We start from the raw sequence: 27,662 nt of genomic DNA, 5'->3' as shown, positions 1-27,662 counted from the left end.
CTTTTTCTGCTGTATGGCTATAAATCTGTGGTCATCTTTCATATTATGTATGAGAGAGAATCTTATTGTGACTTACGTTGTGCTTTATTTTGGCAAAATTCCAGTTTATTGTATTCCGTTTCACTAGCAGCAGCAAAATTTGTAAAGCAACAAATGAGATACATGGATGATTACACGGGGAGTATATTTTTCCACATCTCTTCCCCCAGCCCATGGTATCTCAACAGCTATTTATTTATAGTTATCTCTATCTTTCTAAAGCTTTAAAAATTATTTAAAGAATCCTAACAATACAACAGCATTAGTTTAATTTTCCCAAAGCATGGGTCCATGCAAAGTCCAAACATAGTATTCTCCAGGAGTTTCATGCAGCAGGCCTAACAAATGTTTTTATCAAGAATCAAATTGTTAAAAAAAATGCAATGAGAATTTTTTATGGTACTCTATTATACAGCTTTACTATAGCTCAAGATAATTCTGCAGACACCAAAAGAAAGCATCACATTTTCAGTGGAATGAATATTCTCCGTTTGTTTGTTATACTCTTCCAGAAAAGATTCCATTTTAGACATTCTATAAATTACACGATCACAAGTAAATCACGTGCCTTTAGTGGGGAGAATGTAACCCAAATAATAATATTTTTAAAATGTTTATAAATCTGAGCAATTCCCAAGGAAACAAGAAAATACTGGATGTAATTAGTTCTTGTAAGACTTCCATAGTAAAAGCCCCATTCTAGGACTATATGTGTATTTTAGCATTACTGGGGTCTTAGCTTCTATTAATAGATGCATATTCTCACCTTGCTGACCATCATTTATAGCAGAGAAAGGAAACACTGGTGATATCTTTCTATGTGAATATTTTTCACCTCCTCACTTAGCCCTGGTCTACGCTAGGACTTTATTTCGCTAGGACTTTATCCTCTCAGCTCGAATTTATAAGTGGACCATCCACACTAACAAGCCTGTTATTTCAAAATAACAGGCTATGGAATTTGAAATTTGTGCTCCTTTTCATCAGGAGTAATACTAATTCCAAAATAGTTATTTCGAAATAATGGTAGTGTGGGTGCTGTGGTGCCGCTATTTTGAAATAATTACTCCCCAGAGTAATTTGAACTATTTACTCCCCAGGGCTTCCTGGGGCACTTGGTCGAAGTAGCACATCCACTTTAATGGAGCCTGCCTCAGACTAATTTCAAGGCTTCCCGGTAGTGGGGACATAATAATTCGATTCTGTTAAATCAGGAGTTAAGTCGAATTTACTAATTTTGAAATAGTTTCTTACTGTAGACATGGTCTTATTGTGATTCTTGAAACACTCCCTCTTCTCTATCAATTCCCCTTTTCAGTTTTCACAAAATATCAGATTGATTGCTGTGAAGTGTATAAAAAGTCTTTCCTTTTTTGTACATATATTTGAGCTTGTGAATTTTGTACAAATTGGAACAGGAGGCTTTCCAAACTCATGTGGTCAGGTACATAAAACTGAGAGTAGGCGAGCCTGAGCATCTCTCTCGATGTCTGTACTTAACATATATATTTTAAAGAAATAAATTAAAAATGAGAATGAAAAGTTTTATTTTATCTAATGAAATTGTTTCAATCAACCTGAAACAAAATTTGTTTGGTATTCTCATTTTATGGGAAATTCTGGAATAGAAACATATAAAACTATGGAATGACATATGGAATGAAAAAATCCCCACCTCCCCCAATTAAATAGATAATTTGTATTTAATTTTAAATAAAACACTTTTGTTTTCACTCAATTTTTCATTTTGATTCTGTTTTTTGATTCCTTCTACCCTTTCCTCATCCTTTTTCTGGTGGAAAAAAAGAGGGAGAAAGTGTTTTGACGGGGAAAATATAAAGCCCAAAGGAAAATTACCACAATGAAATGAACATCTTGGATTCACTATGAAATGAACATTTTGGATTTCCTTTTTTTGATGAAAAATCAAACAATTGTATTCATTATTTTGAAAGAAATGAATATAGTGTTTCATTTCATTAATTGTTTTGCAGGAAGTACATAACATTTCTCAAATGACCCTTACTAGGTCCCTGGGCCCTGAACTCTGTTCATATTGATTCCATTAGGCCATAATGTTCCTTGAACAAGCCACTTTACCTTTTTATATCCCTCATTTCAAAACTTGAGAAATGAGGTTAATATGATTTACATGATTATCTACATATTATAGATTCATAGTACACTTTCATTTCAGAAACCACAACCCCTAGAAGTTAAATCAGTATGTCTGTGTTAGTGAATGTTCTGTGTTCACTCTAATTTAGAGCAGAAGATATTTCTAAAGTGAAAGAGGAGCTATATGTGCTGTAACATGAACAAATATGGCCATCTTAATCCAATAATAATGTGAAATGTATTCTGTTAGGATAAACGCAGAGACATGTTAATACATTGGAATCTAGTTCTCAGACAGATCCAAGTGACCTTTTGCTGGAGGGAATAGCAACAACCCAAATCACTTAATCCATGCCCTCAGCTAGACTTGTCTTTTCTATTTATCTAAAGTATCGATCCCTTCTCCCCATTCAAATGGGGTATCAATAAAATATACAAAAGTACAGCCAGCCATGAGCAGAGCTAATTCTGTAAGCTTTATTTACATTTTAGGAGCCAGTCAATGGAAGAGTGTGAGGGTATAGCACAGAACAGAGAGGTGAAAATCAGAGAGGAATCTGCAGATAGATTGAAAGAAACTGTTGTAGCTTTTCAATGCAGTACACCAAACTTAGCCCCCCTTAGGTATATGTAATACCTTCTTCCTTTATGCATATATTTAGATCAGACTGACTTTGAGCCTTTCTCTTCTTTGGGTTCTGTAAGTTTCTCTTCACTTTTTAAGCACTAACTGTGGTTGCCATTGTAAAGTTACCCTCACCAATGGTAACCACATTTGAGACACCATAGTCACTTCCCCGTTGCTATAAAGGAAATCAGTTGCAATCTTTCAAATGACACTGTTGAATTTTTAAAGTGGAAATCACTGTATTTCCATCTACTGAACAAGATAGGCCACATTCTGGCCCAATATAAATCAATGGCCTCAATTCTTACACCTGAAAAGGAGCCTACTTAGTCTCCAAGTCAATAAGATAATAGAAATGAATAATATGTCACTGATGTACTCAGTCTACTTGTTTATGTGGAAATTGAAAAGAGCATCACAGGCCTCATGATCCTATCTTGTCCCACTTTGTCTTGCAAAACTTAGTTAAAATACACTGCCAAAATATGGATTCCTCTGTATGGGCAAGCTATATGAGACTACCAGAATATCCCTTTACCAACACCATCTTCCAATGCTCCTACTCAGGAAGCAACACTGATCTTGCTACCATTTTCTTTTGCACACACTAGGGTGTGCATTTGCTTCTTCCTTTAAAAAGGTGTAACAACCATCATTGTGGGCCTCTGTTGCCTCGGTTTATATGCACACATAATGCCACCAGTTTAAGTACTTATGCTATGTATTCACTCCACGGCATACTTTGGACTTGGGCCATAATCAAGGCTTCCATGTGAAAATATTGTTTAAATAGGCATTCTTGCTGGAGTTTGATATTTTTATAAAAACGTATTTAAGAAGAGTGGTTATATGATCACCAATCCCTGCACATTTGCGCATACACCATTACCTTTTAGGACTATAGAACGTACCTGAAACTTAAAGTTTCCATGTACTAAAATGCCTAGAGAGTATGTTCTCATTTCTAGTTTCCAGTAGACACTAGAACTGGAAGTGCTGAAATGCCAGTACAAAGCTTGCTTCTAAGCTAATTCTATCCAAAAATGGAAGCATCACGTTGTTGTTTTTTAAATGAGGTCACTTGTCCTCACAAAATACTTTGTCCAATTTTGCAAACATAAGAAGATCAGCTTCATTTTGGTTATGCATTTAAATTGAACTTGGGCCTCACACTTTTTGGAAGGCCACTGTTGATAATTGTGTAGCATGCATTTGTACCACAGTCCTTTACTGACCAGAATTAGAAATGTTTATTAGTGTGCCATCATAAATGGAGTTATGTGACTGATGTTTGTTTCAGATTACTAGGGTTTGAAAAATTGTGAGATTTGTTTCAGGTCAAATTAAAAAAAAACCTTTATTTGAAATTTTTGGTGAATCAAAATTTCTAACGTTCATTTTGGGGTAAATGAAATGATTTTTTTCAACATTTTCAAAATAAAAGGTTTTGATCTTGACCTTACTAAAATAAAATGAAAGGATATTTTGAAGACTCATTTTGAACAAAGAAAGAAACACTGAATTTTGAAAATGACATTGTAAAGTGTTTTGACTTTTCATGTGATATTATGTTGCCATGTGTGTTGCATAGGGGCCACAACAGATTCATAGATTTTAAGATTAGAAGGGACAATATGATTATCTACTTTCATCTTATTAATAACATGGGACAAAGAACCTCACCAAAACATGAATTCCTATATGGCCACAGATTTGTGACACCACACACTTCAATATGCCTAATAATTACATGAGTTCTGAACTAATTCTCTCTTTTAACCTAAAGAAAAGCAGCAAAGCTATTCTATTGGCAACACAGCACACTAAGCAGTGTACAATGAGAAACTATGAAGCTCTTCCTGTCTTGCTTTTCCATTCCCTCTCTGTCACTGGACCTTTCAAGCTAGTACAGCAAAGAACTCATACACCACTTTGTCTTTTTCCCTTTCAGGATTAGCTTGCAGCAACACTGACCTTGTTTTCCCATTTTCCAAATATAAGCTCTTCTGAAACTGTTTTCTTGCCTTCTTTCTTATCAACCCTCAGTTTAAAAAGTAACCAACGTGGAGTTTGAAAGAGATTTTATAATGTAAAAACAAATCTGTGGGAAAAATGTACAAAAGAAAGATTTTGATCTGGCCCATCAAGTTAAATTATAACCCTCTAATAATGTGTTGTTTCACTATTTTATATCTGTGACTTCCAAAAAGCAGTGAAGTTCAGAGTGAAATGTTTTCCCCCCACTACATTTCATTAAACAAATGTCATTAAACCCATGTTTATGGACACTTCTCAGATGTACAACTGAAGAAAAAACTTTCAATAAAACATTCCTGCAAAGTTCAGGAAGTTCCCAGACATTTTTATCCAAGGGCAGTCATTAATCCTGGTCAACATGTTTAACATATACACAAAGGCCACCTTGGGGATGGGAGGAGAGAATCTTTCATTTGTTCTTACATAATCTTTCTTCCTTCATTTTGGATTTTTATTAGCATATTCTCCTTTACAGAATGACAGTAAATAGCATTTTTAAGCCAAGATAAATACTGCATTCTATGTGTGTGTTTAAAACTGATACCATAACTTTAATTCACCAATTACTTCTGCTTTAAAAATCAACAGGTGGTTACACAAGCTTCCAAATTTATAAGGCCTAAATTGGTTTGAGGTTCTTTACCACTGTTTACAACTGGAGCTAACAACAATAATCACATTAGCTGAATTGTTTCAATTTAATAAGGAACTCTAAAAACATAATAGACTATGTGCTTAAATTATAGGGCTTTCCTTTGAATTGTTACACTCAGTTAAATATCTTTAAAGGACTTCTATCACTTTATCATTTCAGTCATTTGGCAATGGATGGTAGATTTGGTAGGTGCAGACTATAATAAGCCAAGGTGCTGTTGTTCATTTCCATTTTAATTTTAAAGTAGGATAATGAGTCAGTGGCACTGAAATCTTTTGAAATGTTCTTGTAAGCTTCACCCTCCAGGGAGAGACAATCTGATCAGCTAATTTTTATGACAGTTCCACCATTATGGGTGAGAGGCGATCTGATAATGGCTGTTCTAGTAAGATTGCAGCTGTATTCAAACTAGAAGTGGAAAATGTGCCCCCTTTTTGTTCTGGATCCCTTCCGAAACCCAAACCATTCTAGGCCTTACAATGAAACCTCTCTGACTTCCATGAGTGTGGATCAAGTTTCTGGTTTTGGACTTTTTGTGTGGAGGATTTGGATTCCCTGCTTCCTTTCCAGTTTTATTAAAGAGGCAGCATTTTAACTTGAACAGAAAAACAGGGAAAGCCAGAATCTCAGCTGGTATATTTCAGTATCACTCCAGTACGGTAAATAGAACCATACCTGTTGACACCAACTGAGAATCTGGCCCTGATTTATAGTTACAATGACAGTTATAATGGCAGTAAGAAACTCAGGCTATGTCTACACTGCAGGCTTCTTGCACAAGAAGCTTTTCGTGGAAGAGATCTTCCGCAAAAACTTCTTGCGCAGGAGCGCATCCACACTGGCAAAGCACATCGGAAAAGAGCATGTGTCCAGACTGCATGGATGCTCTCTCACAAGAAAGGTCTGATTGCCATTAACTGAATGACCACAGGGCACCTGTGCTTCTTTTGAGAGGCTGTTTTTGCACACAAAAAAAGTTTCCCGTCCACACAAACCTTTTGCACAACTCTTGAACATAAAGGCTTATTCCTCGTAGAAAGAGGAATACCTATACCGCAAAAACCCCTCTGTTCTGTCAATTCACCATCAATTTTCTTGCACAAAAATGCGTTTGAGGTGTGGTTCCTCCGCAAGTTTTTGCGCAAAACCAGCCTTTTTTGCACAAAAACTCTGCAGTGTAGACGTAGCCTCAGAGACTTGTGTAAACAGCTTCTAGGGTATGTTAGTACATGTATTGGGGAGTGAAATCCTGGCCCCACTTAAAACAATAGCAAAATCCCCTTGACTTCTCAATGGCAACAGGATTTTCACCCCAGATATAAAATAGACCATTACACATGACCAACTTCTTCTCTCTCATATGTAAGATGGTTCCCCAAACGCATGGTAGCCCCTAATGATAGAGAATTGGTTCAGAAAAACTTTTTTTCACATCATGTGGCATGTAAGTTTCTTTATAGCTTGAAAAATATAATTATATGCATATTGACATAAGTGTAGAATGAACCATATTGCCCTTTCCAATAGTTTCATAACAATTAAAATGTAAACATCAATATTTATTTTATATAAAGAGCAGCTCATTTGATTTTTTTCCCCAGAATTAACATGGGCGGTGGTGCCCCAAATCATTCTCATTTCAGACATCGGTCAGCAAGTTGCAGTCATTAGAGCACCCCAAAGGGTATTTGGAATAACATTCAGTACAATTACCTACTACATATACCTCATTTATGGCTTGGGACAGGCAGGTTGTTACAAAGCAATGACCACATATCAAGAGATTTTCCCTTATCTATTATTGCAAAAATAAAAGTATATATGTTCAGTCTGGACTTGTTTATTTAAACAACTGAATGTTGATTTTGGGGTCCATTTGTTTAATAAATGTGATATAAAACAGCTAGACACAAATTTTATTTTGATGAGCTGTCATTCAACAACACTATACCCATATCAAGAATAAACACTGAATATGCATATTAAGCTTGACTAGTTCAAATAATATATCCATCCCATGCTAATCATGTAAATGTTTTAGGGTTCTGCTGCATCCTATATTGGAGGACATGTGATGGAAAGCCCTGTATTCTGACACATTTAAAATTATACAGGACAAAGCACTTTATTTCAATGTACTGAGGGAACAATCCTGTGGAAACAGGGGAATGACTCACCCAATACCTGGCCATTTATAAGCAATAATGTGTGTGACTATATGGCTCATTTTATCCAACACAGTAGTAGGGACGTGAACCTCAGTTTGTGAGAAATACAACACAGAGCTTTGGAACTGTCAAAAGACATTGAAAAATGAATATTATAACAGGGATTTTAATTATGAGCTCTGCCAATATCAGTACTTTTCCCAATGTCCTCTGTAGATGGTGCTATGCTTACCAAAACTCAACCCCAGATTTTAAGCTGATCCACATGGCTCTAATCAGTTTATAGGAGATATACTGATACAGACCAACCAAGAATGTGCCTCTCATTGTTTTGCTGTATAAAGAAATACTGCCAGTTTAATAAAACATTCTAGCAGCTCTGATCTATCCTGCCAGCTGGTGAGAGCTAAGGGCGCATTGTAAATCTGATAGTGGATAACATGTGACTGATAAGCAAGACTTGAGACACAAACAATTGGAGGGATGTGCAGGAAGTGCTGTGGTGAAGATTTTACTGCAAGTTTTACAAAAATCAGTCTAAGCAGAAGAATAACATAATGACCTAATCTTTTAAAATATATTTAATGACTCAGTGAAATGATTACAATGATAAACTCCTTTAATTGCATGGCTGGAACTGGCCTATATGTTCTTGTACTGGTGTTTGTAGATGAATGATAAGTCTTTGCAGCAAGATAAGCTGAAAGGAGTAGATTTTAATAAAAGATTCCACTATGTATCAGATATTTTAATTCTTCTCCCAAAGTGCTGTTTTCCTTTTTAAAGTTAAAGTTCCTTTTTTAAAGTTTCAGGGCTTTGTACTGAGTACAGTACATTACGTGACACTTTCCTTCAGTCACCCAGTTAACAGTACTGTTTTTTTTATATAATATTTTATATTTATAGAGAGGCCAAGAGATTCAAATCAGGATGAGCCCCATTGTATTAGACCTGCTGGACAAAAATGTATGAACACAAGGCCTCTATTCTAGGAAGCTTAAATTCTTAGATCTTATTTAGAAACAACCTATGCACATACTTCATTCAATAATGTGAGTAATTGATTACAAATGGACCACACATAGGTCTGGTCTATATCCCATCTGCCAGCCAAGGTTCCCCCTTCCTCTCACAAAGATTATGGATCACACAACAGGCTGCCTCTACAAAGCGAATGTTGCGTTCGCTGAGGTCCATCTTAGTCAGGAGACTCCTAAACCTTCCCTTTAAACATCCCAAAGATCATGCAACCATTATTTTGCACTTGTTCAGCCTGTAGTTGAACTCCTCTTTGCTGGGGTTCAAGTTGCCTGTGTATGGGTTCATGAGCCAAAGGAGCAAAGGGTAGGCTGGGTCACCAAGGATCACAATAAGCATTTCTACTTCTCCGATTCTGATTTTTCTGTCTGGGAAAAACATTCCAGCATGCATCTTTTGGAAGAGGCAGGATTCCTAGAGATGCGCGTGTCATGCATGTTTCCTGACCATCCCATGTTGATGTTGGTGAAACGGGTCTTGTGATCCACCAATACCTGCAGCACCATGAAGTAGTCCATTTAGTGGTTGATATATTCCCTGGCAAAGTGGTAGGAGCTAAGATGGGGATGTGTGTTGTGCTTATTGCTCCACTGCAGTTAAGGAACCCCACTGTGGCAAAGCCATCTACTATGGCATCCACATGTCAGAGAGTCACAACCCTCTGTAACAGAATGGTAAAGATGTCCTTGGCCACTTGTATAACTACAGCCCCCACTGTAGATTTCCCCATTCTGCATTGATTTTCTGAACAATAGCTGTCTGGCGTTGCAAGCTTCCAGAAGGCTATTGCCAGGTGCTTCTCCAGGATCACAATGGGTCTCATTTGGGTATTCTGGTACCTCAGGGTAGGGGAAAGCCATACACAAAGTTCCAAGAAAGTGGCCTTTGCATTCAGAAGTTTTGCAGCCACTGCTGACCGTCTCATCTCTTTATCATAATGTGGTTCCACCAGTTGGTGCTTGTCTCACGATGCCAGAGCCAGTGTACCACTGGGTCCACAGAATTAACTGGTGACTGTTCTTGCATCAGAGCCAAAGCTTGCATGAGCAGCGACTCCTTGCCAAGCTGAGATTAATCCTTGTCTTCTTCTTGAAGGAACAACATGTGTACACTCTCAAAGTAGTGCACCATTAGGTGCATCATGGCATATATCAGCATCAGTATGATCTGCTGCAAACCAGGATCCATGCTTACGCTTCTATGGCATCTGCACAGGAAGCCAGGGCAAAAAAGCCACGAGCACACTGCTTCCTGTTGATCTCCTGCAAAGGGGGAGGGACTAAATGAGTGCATTATGAGACACTGATGAAATGAGCCCATAATCACCAGCTCCAGAGTTTCATAATCCCAGCAGGCACTAAGGGCATAACCCAGAATGTCAAGCTACCCAAGATGCATCACTCTCTGAGTCAATAGAAGGTTCCCTCATAGAGACATGCTACTTCGGACTACATTCGATTCTTCCCTGCAGTGAGGACACCTTCAACCTTGTAAAATCAGGTGCCCATAAAACAACTATATTAGATTCGACCTTGTATCCTGGTGTAGATGTGGCCATTGCTTGTGAAATTAAACGTGCATAAGTTTAAGCAGATGCAGAACCCTAGGAGATCAGTGACATACAAAAAGTGTGAGGAGAGCAATACAATCTAAATCCATGTAGCTTGTGTAAATCTCAAATATCTGCTATAGCCATTGAAATAACTAGGAAAAGTCTAACAGTGCTTATGTGGAAAGTAGTATCTTTTATGGTCTGATTTCATATAGGAATCACAGGAAAGACAGTGGGTTTGAGAACAGATATACCCATCTAGAAAAGTTTTATAGAATTTTATTACACATTCTAACCTATCTATCCATTTTTGAATAATTCAATACTGTAACACAAAGAATTATGTCTCTTCTATAGGATTTTAGTAGATTACCCAAAAAGCTGTCTACCAAATCTCCATTAAATGCTAGCAATTTTTCAAGTAAGGTCTCTAAAATCATGCTAAATTTCATTAAACCTTAAGGGGTTTCATCCTAGGGAACTTTGCAGTAAAGGATTGGAAAATTGATTGAATGAATCACAAAAGCTTGTGTATCTCTGCATATATGCAGGAAGTCATTTTACTGTCTCTTTGTACCAGACTGGCAGATGTGTGTTTTAAGCCTCAATTGCCATGGAAACTGGGAATATATAAGTTTGCAGAAGGAATTATTTGTTGGCAGTGTTATCTTTTTATCACCAAATGTACTTATCTTTGAAATACCATCTTTATCAAATACACTGTGGCAAGAGACATCAAAGTAGGAATTGGACTGGAAAATATAGGAAGGTTCCAAAAAACATCAGGATCCAATTTACATTAAATAGACTGCAAAGAAACTGAGTAAAAGAAAAATTCTGTATCCATAAGAAGAGACTGTTGAATGCCAAAATCTTTAACAAAGAATCAAGGCAGTACCATGTATCGAACTATAGAACTTTCTCTTTCCCTCAATGGCCATTTCTTCTCATACTAGCCAATTAGCCCGTCATAAGACGGGATTTTCAGATCTCTCCTCCATGTCGGACTTCTCTCCTGAGCCTCCGGTCTCTCGCTCCGTCTCTCTCTCTCTCTCTTTCTCTCTCCTCCTCCTCCTCCTACTGCCTCCCCCCCCCTCAGCTCTCCTCTGCCTCCTGCCTCTCTCTCTGTCTCTCTCTTTCTCTTCTCCTCACTGTCCTGCCTCTCACTCGGGGGACCACGGAGCCCAAACAGTCACTTGTGCCACTTGCTCCCACACGGCAGCCTGGCTGAGCAGTGCAGAAGTCAGCCGAGCGCCACAGCGGGAGGTGAAGGGGGGCAGGGCGGTGACATTCATGGCCAGGGGGCAGGGATCGGAGCCGCTGTCACACCACACGTCACTGCCCAGCCCCCCTTCGCTTCCCATCGTGGTGCTGACTTCTGCGCCGTTCAGCCGGGCCACCGTGGGGGAGCAAGTGGTGCAAGCGGCCGTTTGGGCCCCGCAATTCCCATGCAGTACGGGCCGCCCAGAAGGAACAGCCAGCATTTCAGGCAACAGCGCTGCCCAGAGGAAACGGACAGCATTTCAGTGTTACAGACTCACAGACACCGGGATATCATATATATGAGATCCAAAAGTTCTGAAGAGCAACTACATTCTTTCCCAGTGATGTGTTCAGGATTTCCAGAAGAGTGGTTTCAATGTCTATGGAAAAATTATACATCTTAGAGTACGTCTAAACTACATGCTTCTGGCGACAGAGGCATGTAGATTAGACTACCCAACACAGGAAAATGAAGCGGCAATTTAAATAATCGCTGCTTCATTTAAATTTACATGGCTGCTGCGCTGAGCCGATCAGCTGTTTGTCATCTCAGCGCGGTAGTCTAGACGTTCCGCAGTCGACATCAAAGGCATTTGTCGACCTCCCAGGTATGCCTCATCCAAGGAACGTCCAGACTATCGTGCTGAGCCAACAAACAGCCGATCAGCTCAGCGCGGCAGCCATGTAAATTTAAATGAAGCAGCGATTATTTAAATCGACACTTCATTTTCCTGTGCTGGGTAGTCTAATCTACATGCCTCTGTCATCAGAGGCATGTAGTCTAGACGTACCCTTACAGTCCTTCCAGATGCTGAGTGTGCTGAATTCCCAGGGTGTTTATAAGTTGCATTGTGTACCCTGCATTGTGGAATCAGTGTTTTCAAGCTTCAGTGTCCATACTACATTATAAACTTGGGTTTACCACAGCTGAATTCATGTTTCACAGCCATGAAAATGCAGCCATTGCACACTATGCACACCTTCTGAGCTGGGTCTGGGTCCTGGGTGCTGAGCACCTGCTGACCTGAGTTTGCTTAATTTGTGTGTGGATGGAAGTGGAACTTGGGCTCAAACATGAGTCAGAGTCCCAGCTTAGTGCACAGTGTAGTTGAAAGTTATATCAGACCCTTTAGTGATATGCCTTTATATTTTTGTATCAGTTTTATGCTGCATGTAACCATGCTGTGGCTGTGTTGTAATTCATGGCTGTCAGCTAGTCAGCACATTGTAACCAGAAGGACTTAGCAGTGGTCATTGCTAAGGATAGAGTTCAGGGACTTTTGCTACAATACATTGAATCTTACCACTTAAACTAAAAGAGGGTTTCATTTAGTATTAAGCTTGGTCCAATATCTTCTTTGTGCTCTGTCATGTACAAGTGGACCTGATCTTACCTGAGTGGATCTGACATTCCACCCAGTTGAGAGACAACAACAACAACACACACATCCTCATCACTACCACCACCAGACTCCTAATTTTTTAATGCAGTGAATTCAAGTATTTTCTCCATAAGGAATTAATTCCTTTTAGTCAAACCATTCCATGATCTGAACAGCATCACATTCTAATTCTTGTACTTTTATGATTAGCAGAACTTTCTGAAGAAACAGGAAATACACATTTTTTCACCACACTTTCTCCTTTGTTTTCTGTTGACTTTGGACACTTAAAATGTCATCACAAAATTTAAATTAAAAAAGTTCAATATGTTAGTCAAAAACCAGGGAAAAGACTTCACAAGTTTTTTTAATCGAAACATTTACTGCTTTTGCATAAATTTTAAATGTCATTACTGGTTCAAAAATGTCAATCAGCTCTAGTTGCTAATCAGTAATTGATATTCTGATCTTTCTAATTAATTTTCTACCATTTTCCACTTAGGCCTGGTCTATGTTAGGACTTTACATCAAATTTAGCCCCATACAGTCGATTTTCTAAGTGATGCATCCACACTGCTAAGTCTGTTGCATCACCCTTTAGGGACCTCTGAAGTCGTTGTCTGTATTCCTGCTTTTCACCAGTAGTAATGCTATTCCCAACCTTGCACGGTCAAAGTTATGCTAGAATAGATGCGGCGTTGCTGGAAATTCAACGATATTGACCTCTGAGAGGTCTCCCGCAGCTGTCCTCTCTGACTGCTCTGGCCAGAACTTCCACCTCTACTGCTCTCCCAATGAGCTCAAAAAGCCCAGGGATCAGTAGAATGGCCTGTCCCATATGGCCTACATTGTGAGCAAGCAACACACCACAGGATACAAGCAGATGCGATCCGCCAATGATCCTTCAAACACCATGACAACTGTGAGTACTTCTGCTCTCATGGGCTCCAGTTCTCAGGGATGCAGAAGAGCACCAGCCTGGAGTGCCAGGGAAATCTTGGATCTCATCAAGGTGAAGAGAGACGAAGCCATCCTGCACAAGCTCAGAACCAGTAAGCAGAACGCCAACATCTATGGTAGGATCGCAACCTGCCTGGTGGCTAAAGGCTATTCCTGGGACACCTGGCAGAGCAGGATAATAATCAATGAATTCTGGCAGTTGTACCATAAAGTGAAGGTGGACAGCACATGCTCTGGGACAGCACCTCACATGTGCCACTTCTATGACCAGCTGGATGCCATCCTGGGAGAGGGGAACCTGGCCAGCTCCTCCAACATGGTTGTTGAGATCGGATAAGATATGCCTGATGTCAGCCAGGAGAGTGGGGTGGTGGAGGGGCATGAGAAGAAGGAGAAGGAGACTAGCCAGCTGCTAATGCCTGAGAGCCAGGAGCTCATCATGACACTGGAGCTGGTCACCCCCTTTCCAGGATGCCCCCCAGCCCATTGACGACCATGGGGAAGGCACTTCTAGCGAGTTCATAAACTTTGTGTAACTACAAATGGGTTCAGGCAATGGGGTATGAGGTTTGGCAAGCTCTCTCTTAGCCTACACAGCATGGGGGGGGGACGGAACAGCTTGTTCATGTGTCTGCAGATGGAGCGGGAGTCTTGTTTGCACATAGGAACGCTTTGATCCTTCTCACTAGGTTTTTGGGGAGGCCAGCCTTAAACCATCCTCTGCAGAAAGACACCTTCCCACACCAAGCCACAGAAAGGCTATGTGTACACTCGCGGCTTCTTGCACGAGTAATATGCAAATAAGGCTAAGTGTGGAATATCACCGAGCCTCATTTGCATACCTAATGAGCCACCATTTTTTTCAGATGAGGCTCTTGCGCAAGAAGGAGCATCTACACTGCCCCTTCTTGTGCAAGAAAAACCCTCTTGTGCAATGCCGTTACACCTATTACGTTTCAGGAGCCTCTTCTGAAAAAAATGGTGGCTCATTAGGTATGCAAATGAGGCTCGGCGATATTCCACGCTTAGCCTCATTTGCATATTACTCGCACAAGAAGCCGCGAGTGTAGACGTAGGCTAAGTGATCTGGTGTCATGGAAACACAAAGCAGTGCAGCATAAGACCAGCATAAGGGTTATGGCCACATTCAGTCAGCATACGCTCCCATTCACTCTGTGACTTGGAGAAGACTGATACCTTACATGGCAACCTGGAGGGAGGAGGAGGGGAACCTATTAGCACTCTCCCTGGTAGGTCGCGTGTGCTGCACACACGTTCCCTCTCCCTCCTGAAGCAGTGTCCCCAGGAGGCCCTGTGTGCTGGACTCAGCGTATGCCAGACACAGCGGAAGCTACACTCTGCCACAACGCCCCTTTATTTTGTGCAAAGGGGGAGGGACTAGGGGATGCCTTAAGGGATGCAGCCGACATGAGCCCCTCTATCCACTTGCAGCAGAGTTTTGGACCCAGCAGGCACCGGAAACATAGCCCAAAATGCAAGGGTACCCAGGGTACCTCACTCTCTGAGTCAACTGTAGTCTCCCTAATGGGGATGCACTACTTTGGATAACATTTAATTCTTCCCTGCAGTGAGGACACGGACCTTCAATTTTTTAAAATTGGCTGCCCAGAAATTGACTGTAATAGATTTGACCATATCTTGTAGTGTAGACATGCCCATTGTGGATTTTCCACCATTTTTATTGCATCATCTTCTATTTACTTGCTAGCTTTTCAGGTGTACTTACTGTACATCAGATTTGGTGCCGCCTCACTGTAAAATGATAGTTTATATTAAATGTTCACTTGGAGATTTTTAAAAAATCACGATGTTGTCCAGTTTGTTTAACTGTTATTAATGCCATGGCAAAGACTTCAAAATGTTCAGATATATTTGTAGTTTTTATGCAGACCTCTGGTGAATGTTTGCTTAGCCCCATTTGTGTTCCTTTTCTGCAAAGTGTACACACTGACCATTTAAGACAAACTTCTGTTTGTTCCACAGCTGCCTGTCTTTCCAAATAAATATTTACCTTGGCAGTTGCCCCATTTGTTTACCAGTCATTCACAGACTGGACTACATTTGGGAAATTAATTGCCTTGAATAAATATGCTATTTATTTTTTGACAACATGTTTCTGCATTGCCCATGAGGATGGCATTTCTAAAAAACATTCTCGGATGAGAACATACAAGATATTTCTGTATTCCTAGATAACTTTAAAAATAGATGCCTTCAAGGTTTATATGAGTCTCTATGTACATGTAACTGGACTATGCTATAATGCTGTTTACATGGAGTGTGTACAAACAGAAGATAATTTTTCCAATTGTTTGTGATCTTACTCTGTACTTTGTTTGTAGGCAGAGATTCAGTTTATTCTTGGAAGGTGTTGAAAGCCAACCAAAGAAAACAAGTTTGTCTAGAAGTAGCCAACATTTTAAAACGAATTATTAAAACATATTGTGTTTAACATATTTGTTGATTGAATAGCCAAAACCAAAAACACTCTAGAGGCCAGACCATCAGCTGATGTAAATCCTTGTAAGTCTATTGAAGTCAGTGGAACTCTACCAATTTACAGTAGATCTGATTTTTTGATTTTAGGGCTAAATTATGTTCTCAGGCAAAGCTTAAGTCACTGGACTTGATCAAAGGCCACACATGCAGTAGACAGGAAATAAAATCCTCTGTGAAACCATTACTATATTCTTAGGGAGAAACTATATAGTCACAACAGTTGGTTTTTCTCACACACTCCTCTTCCATCCCACCCTATCCTAGTTCCGCCCCCGCTCACCCCGCATGCCACTGACTTGTGCTTATGTGCTTACAGAATTGTGTCCCAGTGACTTGGGAAAAATGTGGACCTTCAGTGTCCTATCTTTCTGTATGGTGAAAACAGAATCACAGCAGTTCTGATCTGTTCAAGAAGCTCCATGCCCATGAAATGGGAGGTGTGATTTGCCCCTCGGTTAAGTTTTATCATTGGCGCTCACCAAGAATTCATATTAGGGTTCTAATTTAGAACTTCCCCTCTTTTAATTTCATGAGATATCTTTAAAAATAGTTAACTCGAATAGTAATAATCTTTTTATGCGCATTTTATACAGGGATCTTCTGTAGCTTTTACTGAATAATGAAACCTCACAGACCTTGTGGTACTTTTACTTGTATATAGAGATGTTACACAGAGGTTGTTAGAGGTTCCTGAATCAAAGCAAAACTCCAGGGAAAGACCCGAAGAGGCCTGACTCCTTATTCCCTGCCCTAACCGCTAGACATAGTTCTTCCTGAAACCACTGGCTCTTTAAACAAAATGAAACAGTTTTGAGCAGTGACATTACCAATCAATATTCATATCACTCAGATGACTTCCTCAGCACTGGAGCATTTAAAAGAGATTCAACTTTCACATCTCAGTTAATGGCTTTAACCTGGCAGTAATTCCTTAGACTAAGCATAGAGAATCTGTCAAAACACTGTCATTCATAGACTACTACTGGCTTTTATTATTTCATCATTGAAATGTTAGACAGTCCTCAGTGTTCTTTTCCCCAACCATGATAGTTGCTATCAAAGTTTATTATTCTTCCCAAATCGCATGGTAAGAGCCCAATAACTAAATATCCCAGGAAACTTAATGGGCATCATCATGAAATGTGGAACATTTTTTAGTTGAAGACGAGAACACTATTTAAAATTCAGCTCAGCTATTGAATATGTGCAATGCTACAAGCATTGGGGAAGGTTATTGCCTTGCTCAAGGAGATGTGAAAGATGACATGAGAAATGAACCACATTTCTCATTGGTGTAGCATACATAAAGTCAGTGGACTTAACAGATAGGAAAATTTGCCCCACTATGCTTACATATGTCTTTTAAATTGATCAGATGTGGGTAATTCTGAATTAAAGCTCACAATAAGTGTTTGTTTCATCCCTGGATTGTGCCAGTTTCTGTAACACTGAGATCGATTGTGCTATGCATATTTAACTCAGGTAAACATGAGAGGCCAAATAGCAAATCCTATTAATTTATGAGCATTAGATTTGCATAATTTTGACTGTATTGTCTTAGTTATAGTGTGATTCTTTTTTTTACAAAAACTATTTCATAAAAGATGCCAATTAGATGTAATATTTAACAGGTATTCTAAATAATCTATATTTTATTGTTGTGTAAATATATAACGAAGGGTCAAATTTCCTAAGCACTTAAATCCATTAAAAATTTAAGCACCATTTTCAAAAGTGACATAGGCCCAGATTTTTAAGGATATTTAGGTATGGTTCTGCTAGGTCTGTGTGACTTTGGAGCCTAAGTCTATTTTTCAGAAGTGATTTAGTCATTTAGGTGTTTAAAGGTCTTTGAGAATACTGGGCCTAAGGGCTGAGTAGAACAATGGCTAAAAACCTTTAAAAATCTGGGCCTAAACCATTTTTTGAATGTAGGGCTTTGATTCCTAATTCACTTATGTGCTTTTCAGAATTTTATTCTGTCTTTTTGAAACATATTGATCAAGTTAAATACACACATTTATATGGTTTGTTTATTAAGATATGCAGACTTTGTTTATCATCTTTAATAAAATGCATATTCTTCTTTTACAAAGATGAAAAGTATCTCTTGCAGAATGATTTTTACTGTGTGTGTGTATTACCTAGCACAATGTGGCCTTTATCTGGGTCTTGAGCAGTTGGGCTACTGTAATATAACTGAATAATAATTTGTATTAATACCTATGCCTACTGCAGCCACCAAATAAGTCCTCACTTGCACCTCTTCTAGTCCCTGGGGACATTACTCTTCTATAAATTGGCAATATACTACAATTCCTTTAAGTTTCTCCTGCAGATTCATTAGAAATTCTCCATTGCAACAAGGATGTTTAAATATGTTGTGCTAACATTTAAACAATGACCTAGGAGGCTCCTGTGGATTTTCTCTAAATAATTATTATGAAGTTAATAGCTAGTGTGTTGGTCAGCAGGGCAAATGGTCTGGAAACCCATTATTCAATGAGGGACCTTCTGCTTCAAACAAAAAGACCTAACCTCTGGTCTAATAGATTAGTTTTACTTTCCCACCAAAATATTTGCTCCAATTTTAAAATGATCTGAAAAAGTTGTGTATCTTGTAAATTTATGGTAGGCTCTTCAGCCACTGTTGGGCTAACTCTGTTCCACTGAGGTCAATGAGAGTTTGTTAGGCTAATGCTGAGCATTTTTTTAAGATCCTACCCATAGCTTTTTACCTTTGAAAATATTTTCCTTTTGCAATTGCAAAATGCTGAAATTGCAAGTATGACATAATTTTACTTATTGAAGGACCGGTTTTCCCTTTTCTTCCACTTTGATGTCATTTCATTTTGAGGGCATTAAATATTTGTCAGAAGACTATACATTTCAGCTTCCCAGACATAGCAGAATGATTTCATGCAATGCAAACTGGCCATATAAAATGTTAGTTTTGTAAATATCCCCTGCTTCACATACTTCTTACCTTACATATACCCTGGAGTAAAAGAAAAATGTATGCACCATCACTTCCAAAACAAAGAAATATTTTAGATCTGATATGGATATTTTAAATATCAAAAAACAACTTCAGAGACATTTCAAAGATGAATGACATGTATCCCATTGCAAACTTTTGATGCAGTTAACAGATAAATTTCTATATTTTTTGTTACATGGGCTGGCTGAGGAAAAGCTGGCTATCCATGCGGTGTCATTGGAATATGATGTTGGCAGATGACTTTCATGGATAGGCTGGATTGAAATGGGAAACCCTGTTCATGTTCTCAATGCATTTGGATAAGTCACTAGAAATTGTAAGAGGAAAAAGCATGTCAAAGTCAAATCAACTCTGGAGTTCCTCCCCTGCAGTAAACAATACAGGGTTATCACCAAAATTAAGGCATAATCAGCAATCTCCTCAGTGGCCTGAATACCCACCACAAAATTTTGCAGAAAATCTGAATGCATCTTCGAAGTACATCATGAATATACTGACAGTTCAGTTAACTCATTGCCACTGTGATTGTTGCTAATGCTACAGTGGAAAAGGTAGATCAGGTTTGATTAAAAACATAGGTACCAACTTTGACTGCACCGGGAAAATTATTGGATGTGGAGCACCCACTGGCACAAAACTGCCCTCTCTACTTGCTCCCCTCCACACCTTTCCTGTGCCAGTTGCCCCATGCTTACCAATTCCTAACTCTCCCTTTCAGCACTTCCAGAACATAGGAAACAGCTGATTCAGGGTGCTCAAGCTCCAGGAGGGAGGGAAGAGTAGGAGCAGGGACAGGGGATAGGAGGAGCGGGGATGGAGCAGGGGCAAGAAGAGGTGGGGCAGGAGCTCAAAGGAAGGGGGGATGTTGAGTACTCTGCAGCAAAATCAGAAGTCAAGACCCATGATTAAAAAATTACATTAATCAAACATTCATGTAAATGTGGAAGGAGTAGAGATAAGCAAATGATTTGTAAAGATTAACTAATTTGATTGACTTAGCCCTTGTTCTGCAAGAAGAGAGACTCTTTTCATAGAAACTCCTTGCTATTCAATAGAATTCCCTACAGGGCAGGGGATGTCCTGGCAGGAATGTTGGAATATTAAAGTTCCAGCACCATGTGGAACCTTGAGACCAGAAAGCAAGAGGGGCTAAAATAATCTATTGATTGAATTTTGTCTTTGTTCCAATGGACACTGAAACCTCAAACACCATGCCCATCCTTGGTGGGTTATTTAATCAAAAAAATTGGCACAACCTGTATAGTCTTAGTTGAGGAAAGATCCATAATAGATTTGATCTAAAGCCATTTGAAATCAATTGAAAAACTGATATTTATTCCAGTGGGGTTTGAATCTGCCCAATGATGATGATGCTGTATAGACCGGAATAATTCTATTTTTGTGAAATGTTGATTTCATGCACAAACAGCGGAAATATTTCCATCAATAATAATTTACATTTTCAGATAAGCAAAGTAAGAAAACTGCTTCTTGAAAAATTAGTTGGATTTAAGGAGATTTACTTTGTAAATTTTGACATTTTGACAATTTGTACTTTAATGTTTTATAAAGATTTAACTTTTCAAATCCCAACAGCTGCTGTCATTAAACAAATGTTGTCTGACCCACCCATAATTTTCCACAGCTGTGAACATTTTGATGGAGAAAAATTGAAAATGCTTACAAATAAATATTACTATTATGGATCAAATTTATAAAAAATAAAAACTGAATTCTGCCAAGCCTATTGATGTGACAGGTGTCATGGCAGAAATATGTGAATGGGCACTTGCCTGGAACCTATTCATATTGTGCTTATGATTTGCTTTTCCAACTGCTACTGCTTCCTAACTTCTCATTTAAAATGAATCAATTAATAAAATGTTAAAATTCCGTATTTATATGTGGAACGGAAAATCTCAGAGATTTCCTCTCTTATGCTCCAATTCCCCCTATCTCCCCACAAAATAAAAACCCTAAACTTATATACTGGCAATAATATGATTGAAATATTGTTGTCAATCCACAATTTTTAATATACCCTTTTGGAGAAAAACCTAAAGAGCAGAACAGTCACATCAGTCATATCAGTTAAATAAGATCCACTCTCAGTTGTTAGTGCACTGTAATTAGCATGCACCAGCGGAATGATTATTTACACAGTAAATCAGGTTTTGGCCAAACAAACCTCTTTCTTCAGACTGCCAATATCCTCTTTTGGCTATATTTCTCCTGTACCCTTCGCTTCCCCTCCCCCAGACCTTCTGTCTTCTCTATTCTATAAGGATTTCCAAATGCCTCCCTGTGTGCTGACAGCACCAGACATTCATTACGGGGAGATTTCACAGCCGAGACAATAAAACTCTGCAGTTTGGAATGGTATTGTTACTCTCCCCTTTAAAGCCTGTTTTCAGTATTGGGGAACTTCTCTGAAGCAGCTCCCACTCTGGGGCTTCACAGGTTGTTGTGCCCTTTTGTTTTTGTGCAACTGGAGCTTCATTAGTTTGTTGCTGCATGCACAATTTCCAACGGCTGCTTTGAAGACATGTTAATTATACTAATAATTTCCAGCTCATTTACTAGTCATTGCCTATTTTCTTGCAGGGGAAAAGTGGAAGTAAGAGCCTTCCCAAACCACTGATCACTGAACAGTAATGCCTTAAGTAAAATCTGAATCTGGAATGTGTTTATTTTCTCCTCTAGTGAATTTTGCCAGTAGCCATCATTTTTCCAAGGCCCATGCAAGTAAGAAACTGCTTAATGCAAACACTAGCACTCCAGATCATTTCACACATTAGTAATAGGGAAACATTTAACCATCAGAGGTAGAAAGAAAATCATATTAGATAGAATGCATTTATTTGCTGAAAGCTAAATAGGTTGCTATATGCAGACTCACAGTTACAGTGCTTTCCCTTTAAACATATGAACAGGCCTTTGGACTCACTCAACTCCTCATTTCATCATTACAACCATCAGTGGTTTCACTGTAGAAACTCCAACAAAAAGCCCCTGTTTTAGGGCCTGCATCTGTGAGATGCTGAGTACCTCCTGGAATGTAATGGCTACCCTCAGCTGCTGGCAAAGGATCCCCATCAGGATCAGGGTCATTGGCCAGTATTCATCAAGGCAAATGTAGATATGCTTTCCAACAGCAAGCAAAAGATACAAATTTGTGTATCCATAATGGGCAGATATGCATGTTGTTACCCATTCGCATATGCAGTTAACCTGTCTGTATAAACAAATACATACTTGCATGTGCTTGTACGTATTTTATGGCTGCAACCTTAGTTAGTTCCCCAATGAGCATAATTCCCCCAGAGTCAATAATAATAAATGGGCACTGGAACAGCCTGGGGGCACAGGTATGTCAGATACCCTTATTCCTATTTCACTTGTCAAATCTTCCTATGCTCTGATGTAAACACTGCACAAAACAGGAGTCCCCTTTCCCATGTAACCTGCATGAAGAAGTGACCATGAAATCCTCTCCCATTTCCCCACTCCTACATGTCTCGAGGAATGCAAACACCGGAGAGGAAGTCAGTCAAGCAGTGAGGGCTGCTGACAGAACTGCTGGGCCCCTGGGCAAGGTGAGGATGGGGTGACTCTGGGGCAAGACCTGAGGCAGAAGAGGCAGGAATGGGGGTTAGCCTCTCCATTGCTACCTGGTCTGTGTGTCCAGGGATCCACAGCAGCAGTTTAAAGGTCCAGGGCAATTGACCTTCTCCATCCCCTTGTTGGCCGTCCTGGTGCCCCACACTGCTGTTGGCTCAGCCAGTGATTAAATCGCCGTGATTTAAAAGCAGCAGGGAGCTCTAGGCTTACTGGGGCTCCTCCACTCCAGCTGCCATTGCCATGCTGCACAGCATTGATACTGTGGTAGTGGTGGTGGCCATGGAAGTCCTGGGCCCTTTTAAGTCACCAGTGCTCCTGGGCAATTGCCCCTATTGTTCCCCCCCCCCCCCCTCCACCCTTTTGGCAGCCCTGCAAACAATATATCTTGTTACCAGCTTTGCCTGTTACTTAGGTTATGGTGATTCATTAGTTACTTTTCTGGGGTGTGTATGTGTGTGTGTATGGGTATGGGGGGGGGGTCTTCAGTAAATTTTTCAATGATGTTGAGTCACTTGTGTTCTCATAGGGCATGTCTACACTAGTAAATTATTTTAAAATAACATTTTAAAATAATAACTCCTAACTATTTCAAAATAGTGTGCCCACACTATAGTGTGCCTCAAATTTAGTCCAATGCAAGCTCTGTTAATGTAGACATGCTACCTTGACTTACAGCCCTAGGAAGTACTGGAGAGTAATTACTCTGAATGTAATTACTCTGAGGAGTAGTTATTTTGAAATAGCAGCTGTGGAGCATCCTTACTATTTCAAAATAAGCGTTATTCCTCCTAGAAAGCAGGAGTTATTATTTTGAAATAACCAGCCCCTTATTTTGAAATAACAGGGTTGGTAGTGTGGCAGCTCTGTTTGTTATTTTGAAATAAGGGGAGTTATTTTGAAATAACTCCATAGTGTAGACCAGGGCATAGAGAGCACTGCTTCTCCCTTCTGCAAGTTCCCTCCCGATGGAGCTAGTCTGCAGCACTAGAACCAGATGAACCCTTGTACACATTAACAGAGCACATCTGAGAGAACTGGGTAAATCAGCATTCCAAAGCTGTCACCCTTATACGTTTCTGGACTCAGAAGGCTGGGAGTAACAACACCTCCAAGCTGTCACCTTTATATGCCATGGGCAGTGGTGGAAATAGTACCCAAAAAAGTTACTCGAGTAAGGGTACTGCTACTTTGAAAAAAGTAAAAGTGAAATTAAGTAAAAGTCAAAAGTCCCTAAAACAGGGGCTTTTTGTTGGAATTTCTACAGTGAAACCACTAATGGTTGTGATGATGAAATGAGGAGTTGAGTGAGTCCAAAGGCCTGTTCATATGTTTAAAGGGAAAGCACTGTAACTGTAAGTCTGCATGTAACAACCTATTTAGCTTTCAGCAAATGAATGTGTTCTATCTAATATAAAATACAGAACTATGTGGCACTTTAAAGACTAACAAGATAGTTTATTAGATGATGAGCTTTCATGGGCCAGACCCACTTCCTCAGATCAAATAGTGGAAGAAAATAGTCACAAGCATATATACCAAAGGATACAAATAAAAAAATTGTATCCTTTGGTATATATGCTTGTGACTATTTTCTTCCACTATTTGATCTGAGGAAGTGGGTCTGGCCCACGAAAGCTCATCATCTAATAAACCATCTTGTTAGTCTTTAAAGTGCTACATAGTCCTGTATTTTGTTTCAGCTACACCAGACTAACACGGCTACATTTCTATCACTATCTAATATGATTTTCTTTCTACCTCTGATGGTTCCCCTATTACTAATATGTGAAATGATCTGGAGTGCTAGTGTTTGCATTAGTGTCCTGGAAAACTACTTGAGTAAAAGTATCACATCTTAATTGTACTCAAGTATCCCAAAGTAAAAAGTATCCATCCTATGGAAATCTATGATTAACCACCCAAATAATCACAGGGCACCATTATTTGGGTTGGTGGCCACTGACCTACAGAAAAATTAGTCAGGGGCACACAAGTGAGAGGCAACCCCAAACAAAAAAACAAACCCTTCACTGATGTGCCTCAACTGAGATACCTCATTCCCCTGGCACTCCAGCCCCATGGTAGGGGAGGAAGGAGAGAGGAGGCAGGGAGGACCAAGGTTCAGGGTTTCCCACAGACCAGATTAACTCTTTTGAGGTCCTAGGGTTAGTAGATTTTGTGTGGGACCCTAGTCTCTGGGGTAAAGCCAAAATGAGGGGTTCAGCATGTGGGAGGGGATTGGGATAGGGATAGAGGTGAGGATGGGGGTTTGGGTAGGATGTAGGGTGCTGGAGCAGGCTGGGGGTGGAAGTCTGGCCAGTAGGGAAGTACAGTGGTAGAATGAAGGTGGGGTGTCTGGAAAGATGTGAGGGTGCCGGTATGGACCAGGGCTGGAAGAGCTGGGCAGGGATGGGGGTGCAGGGGCTGGCCCTAAAGGGAATGGGGAGGTGCTTACCTAGCTCTGTGCTCCTTGCTGCTACCTGCTGCTCCCATTGGCTGAATTCTGGCCAATGGGAGCAGCAGGGAAACCCTCACATTCCCCCAGATGGGGAGAGTGGCTGTGCACAGTGCCATCCTTCATTTCCCCAACACACTGGATCTGGCCTGAGAGACTTGGGGCTCCCCACCCCTGCATAGATAATGGTTTTGAATGAAGAGGTGTTGATGTGGCTAGTAAAAGGCTTCTTCGTTGGCAAGGTCATTGTGCTTGTTGATTAGTTATATAAAAAATCATCATTTCATGACAATTGGATGCTTTGTGCATGCAGCTGTGCTTTTACAAATCAGAATGCTGGCTTGTGCAACTGTCAGGGGGGTGCTGAATGTAGTGAGTAACTAAGTGCTTACAGAAATGGTAGTGGAGTAAAAAGTGAAATATTTTCTTAAAAAAACCCTTATTTGAGTAAAAGACAAAGTATCACAAAAATAAATTACTTGAGTTAAGTACAAATACCGAACAAATGTTCTTGAGCAGTGTAACAAAGTATTTCTACTTAGTTACATTCCACCTCTGGCCATGGGCACAGCATCAGAATAGAGTATGCCTGAGCAGGCAGCACTTTCAATCTTCCACCTTTATATGCCCATGGACTCAACCCGTATTCCTCCCACACTCCTCCTGCCAGTCATTAAAGACATTTGCAGGTTGGGCCAAACAGGACTTCCATGTTGCCACCCTCATATGCCACAGGTTCATCATATTCCTATCTCCACTTTCATGCTGCAATTATTCTGATAATAACCCACCTGACGAGCAAACCTCATAAGATTTCTGAGAACTGTAGGGATCTTTTTCTAAGATACGAGGAGTTTTGCTGTAGAGCAAATGGGGAAGCCAAAAACACCCACTGAGAGGAGAGGAGGGACATGGAGAGGGAGAGAAACAACCAACTTAACCATGCAAGTAATCTATTGCTAAATAACAACTGTACAAGGGGAGCCAAATAAAGAAATCAGTTACAATATTAAATCTAACTTAAATGTGATTACAAAAGTCAGGTTTAGAAAACTATAACGGATCACACAAGTCAGGGTCAGAAGGCTCTATCTCTGAGAGAAATGGATTCTCACCACTCTATGCAGCTTAAATTGATCAGGGTTCACACATGATGGTGGTAACTTAGGGCCTGGAGACAGGAAGAGACAGAGCAGAGCCTCCAACATGATCAGTCAGGGAAGATGAAGTCCCAATGGAAGTGATGCAGAATTTGGATCCAGGCATCAGAACGCTTAACTTGAGCATAGATAGGTGTTTGTGTAGGGAAAGAACAATAATTCAAGGGAGAACACTAGATTTGTATATGGGCAAAATTATGATTCATGGGAGTATTCCAAAATTGTTTTGTTCAGGCTAGACAATAAGAACTGAACATTCTTGGCTGTGAGCAGTGTTCCTTCAAGGGGCTCATAATGCAGTTAGGCAGCTTCAGTATTTTGCAGACCAATATAGGATTAATTGCTAGAATTGGTTTGATAACTACTGAGCTGGTCTGTGCAGGCATGGGTTGATTAACACATGGAGCAGTGATTCCCCAGCCTGCAGTGCTTCCTTGCTTTTCTGGTCCCAGAGTTCAGTGCAGTTCCTGCCTTTGAATCTCTGTTCTCCAGTCTGCATGTTAACAGAGATGCCTCCCCGTCCCACCTTTGATGCAAATGAAGCTAGGGGAGTTGTCTTAATACTGTTTCCTCTGACCAGAGGGTTTTTGGTGTGTCTTCCACTGCTATTTTATGGCTTTTTGTAACTCTCCCTTCTGGTCAGCTTGGATTCAAGCAGAGGCAGGGATGTGTGGACCTGTCAGTCAGACCATTTAGATACTGCAGCTTGGTTCCCCAAGAACCCAGAGCTCATAGGAAACACTTATCAGTACCTAACCCTACTATATACAGATCTTTAAGAAGTTGCTTAGCAGCAGACCCTTTGTTTTCATCACTGATGTACAATGCCTCAAAATTTGTATCATTTTAATTCATTGCAGAGAACCAGCAGCTGAGGAGTCATTTTGATCACATTTTATACTTGTTTTCCTATACCCCTTGGGATAGAACAAATGTATCTCTTATGAAAAACTTCGGAGGAGAGATGACCTATTTTTGAATACTCATGATGTTGATAGATCTCTTGCTAGGAGATTAGAGGGAGTCCTTCTCAATCTCAAATTGCATGATACTGACATATTTTTG

General features: G+C 39.9%; 1 long non-coding RNA gene across 1 annotated transcript in view; it reads left to right on the top strand.

Annotated features, from left to right (window-relative positions):
* The window catches only part of LOC142828050 (uncharacterized), a 284,155-nt gene that overhangs the window by 113,108 nt on the left and 143,385 nt on the right, over positions 1–27,662 (top strand). The window lies entirely within an intron of this gene.

This window comes from Pelodiscus sinensis, chromosome 3 (assembly GCF_052426305.1).
Source record: "Pelodiscus sinensis isolate ZL-2025 chromosome 3, ASM5242630v1, whole genome shotgun sequence".
Taxonomy (NCBI): Eukaryota; Metazoa; Chordata; order Testudines; family Trionychidae; genus Pelodiscus; species Pelodiscus sinensis.
This window is presented reverse-complemented; position numbering and strand designations above follow the sequence as displayed.